Below are 12,636 nucleotides of genomic sequence, written 5' to 3'. Positions count from 1 at the left end.
AAATGACAGAGAAGTAGCAAATTGAAGATTTTGATCACACACGGACGCACACACGGACACACGGACGGACGGACGGACGGACGGACGGACGGACACACGGACGGACACACGGACACACACACGTACGGAGCCCGTTTCATAGTCCCCTGCTCGAACTCGTTCGGCGGGGACAATTACTTTTGTGAAATATTTACACATCTTACAGTTATTGCTATACTGTCGATAAACCTAGTTCGAATGATGTTTTACAATTAACAATAGTTGGGTTTTTTTTCTTTTGATGATGATGATGATGATGATGATGATGATGAAACATATTCTCATAGATAATAATTAGCTAATCCCTATTTATTGCAACCTGCTAAGAAACATTACTGCACACATTTAGCAGTTTATGAAAACTTGTATTTTATATTTAGCGACCTTCGGTGCCTGGAAAATGTAAATTATGACAATGGAGTGAGGTGCTCATAATGTTTTATGTACGCGACTTGATTATGACAAGAGACTCGCATCCTTCCCATCCAATTTAGAAAGTTACTTGAAAACAAAGTAACGAAGTCAAGCACCATTAGTCATATTACATTAGTAAGGCTAGAGTGGCACACTTCTACGCGTTATGCACAGAATATAGACTGATGTACCGCGACTGGCGTGTGTATATTTGATCGCTGTATGCATTATGTAAAGCCATTTTCGCACAATAGAATAGGGCTTAATTTTCCCCCATTGCTGAATTGGTTGATCTCACTGCGTAATGTCAGTGTCAATAGATTTCGAGTCTTTCATTTAGCAATATTTCATGGCCCTACCCTCAACCCTTACTAGCGTTGACTCTGAATGTTCTTGATGTACCCGGTAATCATATTGTTCAAATTACATTCTTTTTTATTAATTTCTCACTACCCGTCGCACGCCTTTTTTTCAACGGTGCCACGAAATAGTGTGATCTTCATGTCGATGGAACACATACTGCACGGAGAGGAAGGGATGAATGGATAGATGGATAAAAGGATAGAGAGAAGGGTAGATCGAGAGGAAGAGGTAAATATCATACAGAGAATGAGAGGTTGGGGATGAGATGGGTCAGATTGCAAGGTGTACAATATACCGCGAGATCCCTGAAATGAAACGGCGCTGAAACTTTCGGACGCGCCTCCCTCTAATGTATATTGATCCACAATGACGAGAGAGATAAATAAATAAACAGAAAGAAGACGAGGCGCTCTGTACCCTCCCTATAGGCCGTCACGCTCGTGCAGGTAACATCCGGCCCAGTTGAAAGGCGGCACAGAACAGACGGCATCAGTGAAGAGCCATTCATTTCATCCACGTCCTGATGGAATGACAGTACGACCCACCGGAGAAAGGAGCCGTGGTCTACGTGCTTTATCCGGCTGCCCCTGCACTCCAGCCATATAATAATGGTCGTAAGAAGCCGATATATTGAAATTCTGGCCTTGCAGATAACAGGGGGAAATGTTCTTCCTTTATGAAGCCATTTCTTTTTTCATTTGATGTTAATGCTGTCATCATTATTGGTTGCCTTCAGAATGAACATAATATTATTGTTCGTATAAATGCTGCATGACCATCATGACTATTACTATGTCCTATGGTATGGCACTCCGAGACCCTTTAGGTAGTCACAACTATATTTAGTTTTACCGTCGTTGAGTCACAACTATATTTAAATTTGCCATCGTTCGAGTTCCCTCATCCCAAACGCCTTAACATAACAAGAAAAAAAAAAGATAGACTAAGCTAAGAAGTAACAGAAACCCCCCCCCCCAAATAAACTGTAACCGCACGTACACATTATTTGTCATTACACGTACACACACCCACGCACACATACACATCATGTGTCGTGCAAGCAGAAGATACATCTGTTTGTTTTTGTTTGTTTGTTTGTTTGATTGTTTGAGTGTGCGTATATATAATACTCCCAAGGTCATTGCTACGGCTCGATAGCGATAAATCATACAGAACGATCAAATTTGCGAGGTAAATTCTCCAGATGTCATTATGTCTATTCGAATTATCTCATGCTTGGCTGGAAACTTTTATATCAGCCGATAAAGGTAATTGGGGATATTACATCTCGTCTTGGCTGATTGACGTTAAATCTCCTTCTGATCCCCATAAACGTCACACAGCGAACGGTAAGAGTTTTCTGCATTGCTATTATGTCTTTGAAGTATAGGTATTATTGGGAGCGAAGTCACTCTAAACGGGGGATTTCGAAGATTAATTTAGCAACAATGTAGTTCTAAAGTTTGAGTTGGTTTGTTAACATGTTGTATGTAGATAGATAAAACCCCCAACAAAAAGAAAAGAATGAGAAGAATAACGCACAGCAACAACGTTGAAAGAGGTAGTTTGCTTTGCGTTATATTCAGATTTAAAACGGTATACATCATTCAGATAAAAAAAAAAGATCATACAGCAACGCAACTTAACTGCAATATGCGCAGTTATTTTCGACAGAAATATTTGGGTAGGTGTATTCAGCTATACAGAAGCTAGAGTATGAATATTAGAAATGGTCATGTCACTTTTTATTCCAAAAAGTGGCGATATAGATTATTATGCATATCTATAAATAAAATGAATTTTGAGTTCTAAAACATGTAATGGATGTCAAACTTTGATTGTAGAGTATACTTTTTTTTTAATCGCTGGTCGCCTTTTCCTTCTTTTATGTCTTGCCAACAAAATTATTCTACTTAAAAAAGAATAGATAAAATCAATTATACTCTGCAATGAATTACTTTCAATATGGAAAAGTGATTTAGGATTATCTCATGTATGTCGCTGTCATAACAGCTCTTTTACGCCATTGATAAAAACTTACCCAATATAACACCTGTGCATAAAGACTTAACATGAATAAAAAAATAAATCGACTGCAAGTGTACTATATACAGCGATCAATGTGTACCTCGAAATGAAAGATGCATATAATTATACTTCACTGCTTTATCACTGATTTTTCGAGCTAACATAATGAGCAACACGTGCACTAATCGTACCAGCTATATGACGTTATTGCGTCATGTGGAATACTCAAAACTAACAAAATCATCAATTGAAAATTGGAAAAAATAGAGAATGTACGAAGGGATAAAGTCAATATTTTTCATAATTTTCATTCTAAATTGAGTGTTATTAGTGTTATTTGCTTTATAACTAACAAGCGAATCTGGCTTGGTTTTTTGGATCCATGATGGAGCGTGCAGCTTTAATAAATGTCAGATGTACTTTCTCGCACCAATTACTTGCACTGAAAACACAGTGACTGAACTCGGGCTGCGGCACCGGGAAGGGGGCTGCATGTAGCCCCTCACACTTACGGCTTTTGAAGCAAAAATAGTAAAAATAAGACAAACGAACAAATAATCAAATAAACAGACAAACAAAAAACATATGACGTTTAAGGGTTCCGTCACGGGAATATTCCCAAGGGGGGAGGGGAATTGACACTTGACACAATCAACCCCGAACCCTATTCCCTAAGAACTCTTTTCCAGTACGGAGCAATAATTATCTTCAATACTTCCTTTTTCTTGTCTTTTTTTTGCACGAAAACAAATATGATATGCACCCTATGAGAGAGAAGTATTTTGTAAATATCATTTACATCATCATCATCATCATCATCACCATCATCATCATCATCATCATCATCATCACCTTGAATACTGTTATCATCAGCGTCAGTGTCATTCCAATGGTTTCCATTTCTTTGGAATCAGATGGAAGGAGAGTCGGCTTCACTCTGCAAGCTACTTACTAATATAGTATCGACAGTAATACTGTTTGAAGTTACATGATCAACGGTTCATGTTCAATTCTAGTGAACAAGGTAAATCTCACAGTATTATTTTGTTTTATTTGTCTTTGCATGGATTTTAGGCCTGTCAGTAAACGCAGAACTGACAGCGGAGACGAAGTAACAAGGAAGGAGATAGTAATACGGCACCCAAACGTTCTCTGTAACGATTTTCCTTTGGAACGAAGAGGTACGATCCATGGTTTAAAAGGCATTCGCGGTGGTCTTGGTCCCCTTTTGAATGGAAATCCTGAATGGCGTCAGCAAGGAAGTTGTAGACAAATATGGGTTTGGTTTGTTAATGTCTTTATATATTTAAGCTAACGTTTTGGGATGAAGGCAAACACTCAGATCACGATATTCTGCTGAGTAGTGAGCATATTGACAAAGCTGATTGGACTAGCCCTTGAGGATGCTTTAATCTATGAAATAGCTGTCTTCCCACGTTTGTGCCCGGCTTAATCACTTTCACCGATGCCATCTCAAGCGTAGTCCAGATTCTGATGGCACGGGTGTACGCTTCGCTTTCTCTGAGTGGCTGTTGAATCATCAGCCAAATGGTCTTTATGTTTTCAGTTTGATGTCTGAAGTTTTGCGTGAACCAGAAATAAAAAAAGAATGGGTAGAAATGGGGAGAAACACAACGCCAATCATACGTGTGAACGTAGACACACACACCCTCTCACACACAAACACACACACACAATTTTGTGTAATCTTTACATTATTTTACTCAATCTTTTGTTCCCCCATTATAATGTTAAAGTAAATTCCATTCTTTAAAAAGAGGATTATCAATTTTTTTTTGTTCTGAATTGCAAATGTATGTCAGGAATGTAATTTGTGGAAAAATTATGAAATGAAATGACACAAAATTACACCAGAATCACCACGAAAAATTTTGATGCGCGTTTTTAGTAGGCATGTCTAGCTGAGGTAGAAAGTTCACGAAATATATGTATTTATTAAAGTACACATTTAGTTTGCCATGCCCTATTTTCATTCAACCCTATTTCGACAAAAAGATGATACAGCATATCGCATTGATTTTGTTCTAAATGTATTTGGCTGCCGGAAAGATAATAGCTCTGTTATTCATCTTGAAGGGATATCTTTGCTAAGAATAAGTATATTCCCACTTGATCAGAGGATTTGGTTATGGTGCAAGTATCAACACGATCAATCGTTACGAAGTTTGTGGTAAATCATGCACGTGTCAATATTCATCATCCGTACGACTTCCCAGTGTTGTTTTGTTTGTTTGTTTGTTTGTTTGTTTGGGTGTGTGTTTTTGGTTTTTTTTTTTTGGGGGGGGGGGTGGGGGTGGGGGGTTTTATTGCCCCTGTGGGGTCCCCTTGATCTCTCTAATTTTCTGTTTCTATCTTGAGAGAGAGAGAGAGAGAGAGAGAGAGAGAGAGAGAGAGAGTTATTCATCAACCGTATATATACGACTTCCAAGTATTGTTCTGCTTGTTTGTTTGTTCGTTTAAGTTGTTTGTTTGTTTGTGTGTTGTTGTTTTTTTTTTGGGGGGGGGGGCTGGGGGCTTTTATTGGGAGTGTGGGGTCCCCCTCTCTCTAGGTTTCTGTCTCTATCTTAAGAAAGAGAGAGAGAGAGAGAAAGAGAGAGAGTGAGAGAATTAGGAGTCACTTGTGGCACATTCTTAAATTGATGCAAATACTTCAAGGCACCAAGCCCGATTTGATAAAGGTTCAAACGAGACGTTAGTTTTTATACTCTCTATGGGCATAGCGTGAATTCAGTTCTCACTTGTCACGACTGAACAATGTCTTTTATTTTGCTATAACGATTTTGCTGCGTGTCTAATGTTTGGAAATTACCACTTCTATATATTTGTAAGCTGAGAGGCAAGAAATAAGATGTCATCTTTTTGTTTCCTAGATTTGTGATAGATTCGTTCTTGATAGTTGACATTTCACTGTATTATGTAGGTGGGAGGAAGAGAGAGAGAGAGAGAGAGAGAGAGAGAGGAGAGAGGAGAGAGAGAGAGAGAGAACGTGAATATATTCTCGGTCAGTCAATTGAACGCAAACTATTACTCAGTTGATCGCTCGATAAATCAATCAATTATGACGCTTGACCAGGTAGAAATAATCATGAATGTTGCGCACGGCCGCCCGAGATTTGTGGGCCGATAGCGGGTATGCTGTCGCGAGGTTTACGCCTGAAGTGATAATTAATCTGTTCTGCATGCTGCTCAATCAAGGCACCTACTCAGCACGGGGGAAATTACCGCGAAAATTGTGTGATTCGTCTTTGTTGTTGTGTTTGTTTGTTTTGGATTTGTCTTATTAATTTATTTATGTAGTTCTTTCCTTACACGTAGTCTGGTTGATACTGAGTGTCCCTATTCTTTTATGGTTTTCATTTGTGAAAGGGGGAGGGGGTAGGGGTGGTGTGAAGGTCTACGTCAAAGCGAGTTCAATTCATCGTATCATTAGAAGCCGGGATATTTTGGTTACTGTTTGTATAATTGTTCCAAGCTTGCGAGAGATTATTTTCCTTTACTTGCTTAGCGGTAGAAATTGTTGATGTCAGTACGTTGCATTGTACCAGAAGTCCGGAATTCAAAAACAAAATGTAAACAGGATTCACATTGTTATTTCTAGTATAAAGAAAGAAAGAAAAGGTGTTAGGATTTAGAAAGTTAAATTCAAAGTTAAAAATTATTTTATCAGTTAAGTATATGAAGTTCATAAATGCAGTGAATAAATTGTAAGTAAAAAAAAAATAGGCTATATGATTTAACAATATCGGGATAACGACAAAGAGATTTTATATGGTGTCATCTCTTTGGTTGTAATGAAGTGCCCAAGCGTGTGTGTGTGCGGGCGCAGGCGATTGTAGTTGTATTGTGTCGGTAATGAAAGATATCAAACAAATTGGAAGTTGTTGTTTTTAGCATTAAGAAAACGGTTGCCTCACTGATCGCTGTTTGATATATTTTTTTTTTTTTGGTGTGCCTCTGAGAAGAGACACGTCATTTTAAATTATTGAAATAGGAAGTGTCACTTGGCGTCACATCTTATTCAATGACATTTCTTCAATATTCCCCCCTCCCCCTGCTCATTCCTCATCTCCCCAAACAGCCAAAACTCTTCTCAGTAATCTCTTACAGTTATATGCATCTCTTTTCCACTTCTCTCCCACCCCTGTCTCTCTTTTGCTCTCGTATACCCAGGAACATCTGACTGCCTCGTTATGAAAAAGGGGTGAGTTCTTTGCCTCCATCGCGATCTTTTGCTACGTCCCTGTCTAAACCACTTTCACTTTTTTTTCATTTTATTCTTGTGCAAGCTGTTCGTATCGACAAACTCTCCCAGGGTTCGCTCATCTTCATCATGCAGAAGGTAATCCGTAACGTCATTCGTCTCTTTCTCATCGATGGCTGAGTGTATTTATTTTTTTCTATGCACTTTTAATTCTTCTTTTACCGGAAATACTATTTACAACAGAAGCGGAAATGCACCATCCCCACTGTTACCTTCACTGAAACATGTTTCTCATCTTTCCGCCGAAGGAGCAATTATATCCCAGTCTCGAAAGCAGCGTGAGTTAACAGCCAGAAACATTTATAAGTTATTTTCTCCGGACCTAAGTAGATATGGCCACGAGGTCGATACCTCATGACGTGACGTAATGACAGGGACGATTATCTCCGAATTGATGCTTCCTTGTTATCTTCTCTCTCCTTTGATATGAAATTTCAAACGCCCTACCTAAACGCTGGCTTTGGCACAAATTGAAACCAGGCGGCAACATCATTTTTTTCTTTTCTCAGACAAAAATCAGCATCAGATTCACGTCGTGCTTCGAAGCTTTTAGACCACTCTCCCTATTTCCGGAACGTATCCGACAGCGTCTGTCTTATACACACAATATTACGCAAATTTATCTGTGCATATATCGTGTAGAACCGCAGGCGTTTCTGGGCTAAAAATATATCAGGAGGTTTATGAATAAATGGAGTATAAGGGCTGCAATCATGAAGAAAGCATACGTTACATGAGTCTCAAAAAAACCCAAGTAATCCACTATCTGTGTCATCATAACCAAACTCGGCTGTTAGGTAATGTGGCTCCAATTTGAATTTGAAATCAAAGGTAGATTTTTAGAGAACGATTGTACTCAGACAACTTTCCCTGTGGTATAGGAATGGTACTTTTTCTCTTTTTAACACTGATGTACATAAGATTTAGGTGAATTAAGGAACAGATAGTTTCACTTTGATGAATAAAGCTAATAACAATTCTTAGGTGCATTGTTGGCTCTCAAACAACAACAACAACAACATACTATTAATCTACATTCTGTTCTAACCCGTTGAGGACGGGCTGATTTCGCTACAACACGCATTTCCCACGGACACCTGCCCGAGTATACTCGGGACTCATCTTCAACGGGTACGGGTTAACAAACAAATAATATGTAGTAGAAATTAATTGCTGAGTTCCAAGTTACCTCAGGATTTAAATTGGAGCATTTCTCCAGGTTTGCGAGTATAAGTGTGGACCAATAAAAAAATCAAAGCAAAACAGAGGAATACACATGCCATCCACTCAAAATCTATTGACACTAACATTCCTGAATTTACTGGAGTGTGATTCAATTGTTTTATTTTGTTGAGATATTTCAATTGACAAATATCAAAAAGAGACTAATGTTAGAACACACACAACTACACCAGCGTCCACACTTCACAAAAAGTAGAAATGGACCCCTGTGTTTAAAGTTTCGTTAAGTCACTTTAAATCGTCGTCTTTAAACAGAGCATTAACTCAGAGCAGCTTTGTTTGATTAGCAAGCATGTGTAAGTCTTCCTATGACTATTGTAAGTCTTCCTATGACGATTTCGCGTATTTTTTCTCCCAGACCTGCTCAAATCTTTGTTTTTCGAGTATGTTTTCCTTGCTACAAATTTGTAGACACTGAATGAATTAGCTTCACTGCGATCAAAGGATTGACAACCCCCCCCCCCCATAAAAAAAAAAAACTCTTTACACACTTTACCCTCCATGCATGGTCGTGAAACACTCTGAGCGAGCTACTTAACGGAGGCCATTTTATGCGTATCTAAGAAAATCTTTTAAACATGAGATACTTTGACGCACTGACGAAACCATATTCGAACTCGACACTGGATTTTTGCTTGGATCTATTCGACATGGCCACTACGGAATCAATAAAATTCTTAAATATGAACAATCTATCATTTTAGATCCACACAGTTGACTGTTAACTGATGATGATGCTACGCGTCAAGATTAAAGCAGACAAACTCGTGGATCTCACATTCATGATTCTTGAGTTGGAACAAATCATAAATACCCCCTAAAACCAACGATATAAAATGAAATCATTTGCAACGGTAAACAGACTTTGACTTTCAGCAGTTAAAAGTTGAATTTTAATCGCTTCAAAACAATCCCACAATGCACTGCGCAAAGGATTTATTATTGTGCTTGTGCCTAAAGTAATAATGCCACATGAGGATTAAAAACAAAGCTCTCGACTCTTAAAAGTGACCAAAGCATGACATCCAATAGTATATACTTCAGAATAGGAAGGCCTGCAACGCAAATTAGAAAGAAAATACAGAAGAACTAAGATTATTCTCATTTTCTTCTCTATTCACGCCCGAACACCACCACGTAAAGTTGTATGCAGGTTTCAATTTTGCCAGCGGGAAAGTGAGTATAGAAATGATACCACTAAATTGATCTCAACTGTTGTAACAGAGTCCATGGACCGTGCACTATTACGCACGCTTTCAGGGTTAGATGAGAACTTGGAGTAGTGATGTTAATTCCAAACACACACACACAAACACACGCACACACGCACACACACACACATGCACATCGCGAGAAGATGTGACGCCACATTCACTTCTCTTGTTTTTTGTTATTGTTGATTTGTTTGTAGATTGGGTGCTGCAATAGACATGCATTGAAACTGTTGAATCTGGCAGACGTATCAACATACGAAGCGTGCGAAAATTGAATAAAAATAATGTTATGCAATGTATGGCACTGGGTAGAGATACTGAATGTTAGTGGACAGGAGTTATCATGCTCATGGGTTAACAGGTACCTGGCTAAAGTTTTTGTTGAATGTGTTTACCACATGTCCTTACAGTAATCAATTTGCAATGTTTCTATCAATCTGTTGTTGTTGTTTTTTAGGAGAGAGAAAATTTCTATCAATATGCTTTGACTGGGGAAAGGGTGAAAGGAGAAGTATGCCACTCAATCTACTGACTGCTCTTCACCTTTTCTTCGAATTATCTGATACAAAAAGAGTTTGCACTTAACACTGATGTACCATCTGAAGCGAATTTCTTCCCAGCACTTTATGCACGACACCAACTTCTCAAGAAGCAAAAAAGAAGGTATGATAAGAAGCTCCTTCCACTCACCTCAACTCGAAAACGTCTTATCACTGGGGTTGGGCTGGTGACTGCGAAAAGACCTTCAAATAGAGATTAAGCACAATATCCTTTTTAAGTTGTCTTCGCAGGTCTCACCCGTGCGCACAAAACCACTCGATGATCGATGCCTTGCGTACGACCACCTCAATGCAGTCGACACACCGCGTGTTCCCGTCTTTTATATCTGCGCCCACAACCCCCAACAGGACCGACTGCCTGAGAGACGTACAACTGGTATCGCACGTTTAATGGCTTGTGCGCGAAGCAGCAACTAGCTCCGCCTTACGCTCGATAGCAAGTCGATCGTTAAAGTGTATCGTTCATGTTTTTTCCCCTCTGTCTGTAGTATCGTTCGTTCGTCGATATCTATGACGTATGATTTGCGTAGGTGTCTGCCTCATACACGTACAAAGAGGAGGGAGGGGCTTCGAGAAAAACTTGCGACGAATAAGCGAAGACGTGGATAGACTAATTTGCATAACATTATGCTTTAGAGTAATAAGCTTCATGATAAAGACATTCCTCTTGACAACATTTTTTTTTTCATTCTCGTGTACACTTATTCACGTAGATAGGCTGATGATTTGCTGCCTGATATGACGAAGAGGAAACGTTATACAGTTTAGGAATGTTAGGATTGCACCAATTTTTTTCCTCTCATGAAAAGTACTATTTAAAAGCAACGCAACCGTTATAGCCATAAAGGTAGAATGATATCTAAAATTTTCTTGTGAAGACGCGAGAATCTCCCTTTGTTTCTTCTATAAGATTATATAGTTGTGTATAAAGATAAATCTATGTACATATACATTGATATTTACTGTTGCTCTAATATAGGTTTAGATGCAGACATACTGTTCGTACCTTTTGGCGTGTATGTGGCTTTCGAATCCACATTCCAAAATTCCACCTTCGTAATTTCAGAGCTATAAACACACTTGGATGAACTCTGACAATATTCCGAATTCTTTCCTTTGTCTGTCTGTCTGTTAGTCTGTCTCTGTCTGTCTGTCTCTGCCTTTGTCTCTATCTTGCCGTTTCCTTCCTAGTTATGTGAAACACTAACAGACTTTGTTGACATGCAGTCGTGAATCGGTATAAAAAAGGGCGGCTACATGCATGCATCGGGGCCTCACACTGAAATCAGCCATCCGGCATGATGATACAGGAGTCGAACGGGCATTGACCCGGAGCTCCCCGGGTAAAGCAACCTCTGGAGTCGCTATATAGCTCTCCCTGCATCCTCCCTCCGCTGAGGGCAATGCGAGGCATTTTCAAATCATTTCCGCTAAAGCATTCGTTGCTACACAGGCGTAACAGCACATTGAGTTCAGCTGTCGTTTCAACTGCATTTCTATTTTCTTCGCTCGTATAATAATGATTATTTGAATATCTGTCAATTTAATAGCGCGGAGCAAGAAGAGCGAAAGTAATTCAGTGACAGGGAATGACGAAAGCAGCATAAATCGACACAAAGCAACCAGACATGCACAGACAAAAAAAAATGTGAGAAGATTCACGAGAAATCAGAAAACCGAGAAAGGGGGTGGGGGTGAGTGTGTTTGAGAGAGGGAGGGGGTTCCCATGTTCCGCTTCACTTTGCATTGAGCAGTATTTATCGTTACTTGGTATTTTCCGGTTAACGTGTATCCTCTCTTGCTATATAATAGCCATGCGATCAAGAATGTGTGAACGGTTGAGCTCGCGAGCGCGCCACAGCATACATAATCACCCCAGGAAGCGCGGCAAAAGCTGCTCTGTGGAGACCTTTGACAGGATCACTTGCAAGGGGCCAGATTTTCTTTTCCCCTTTTTCGGTTTCCCTTTTCTTTTTGTGACTGTAGTATTCTTGTATTTCGGCATATCTCGTTTCCGTTTTGCAGCAATGTAACACGGGCGTTCTCTTAAGAAAAAAAAAAAAGACCGGACGACCCAGTTGATTGTAATCACGTGACACGCTATCTTAGCAACAGGTATAGGACGATGGTAAACCAAGCCGGGAAAAGAGCGCGCAAACAGGTGTGAAGAAGATGCGAATCCACGCGGTTGAGGCTCGTAGGAGGAGAGAAGACACGGGAACGGAAACGAACCGGGTTCCCCGAGGTATATCCGATCACAGTTAAACCAGGGAACAAATTCACAATCAAAGTGAGCATGCAGTACGAACTAGCAAGGAAGAAGATTAATGCGGTCTTCGTCCGCGTATATAAAACAACTAATGACGCCCGCGCCCTAACCCGTCAATATAATGTATTTCCCCTGAAGACGTTCTTGCAGATTCGAATTGGCAACGTTGCCTCTTTTAGGAGAACGTATTCTGGAGAATGAATTGCGCCTCAACCCGTACACGAT

The 12,636-nt window shown here is 39.6% G+C and overlaps 1 protein-coding gene across 2 annotated transcripts in view; it reads right to left on the bottom strand.

Moving 5' to 3' along the window:
- Nucleotides 1-10,496, bottom strand: part of LOC139719196 (uncharacterized) — a 44,626-nt gene extending 34,130 nt beyond the window's left edge. Inside the window, exon 1 of one of the 2 annotated variants that reach the window (XM_071630624.1) lies at nucleotides 10,273-10,496. The gene's annotated coding sequence lies outside the window, so the exon portion shown is untranslated. The remainder of the gene's footprint in view (nucleotides 1-10,272) is intronic. The other variant, XM_071630625.1, reaches the window with a different exon arrangement.
- Nucleotides 10,497-12,636: the final 2,140 nt, after the last annotated feature.

Source organism: Diadema antillarum, unplaced genomic scaffold (genome assembly GCF_040938485.1).
Source record: "Diadema antillarum isolate AM-2024a unplaced genomic scaffold, OU_Dant_1.0 scf00000107, whole genome shotgun sequence".
Taxonomy (NCBI): Eukaryota; Metazoa; Echinodermata; class Echinoidea; order Diadematoida; family Diadematidae; genus Diadema; species Diadema antillarum.
This window is presented reverse-complemented; position numbering and strand designations above follow the sequence as displayed.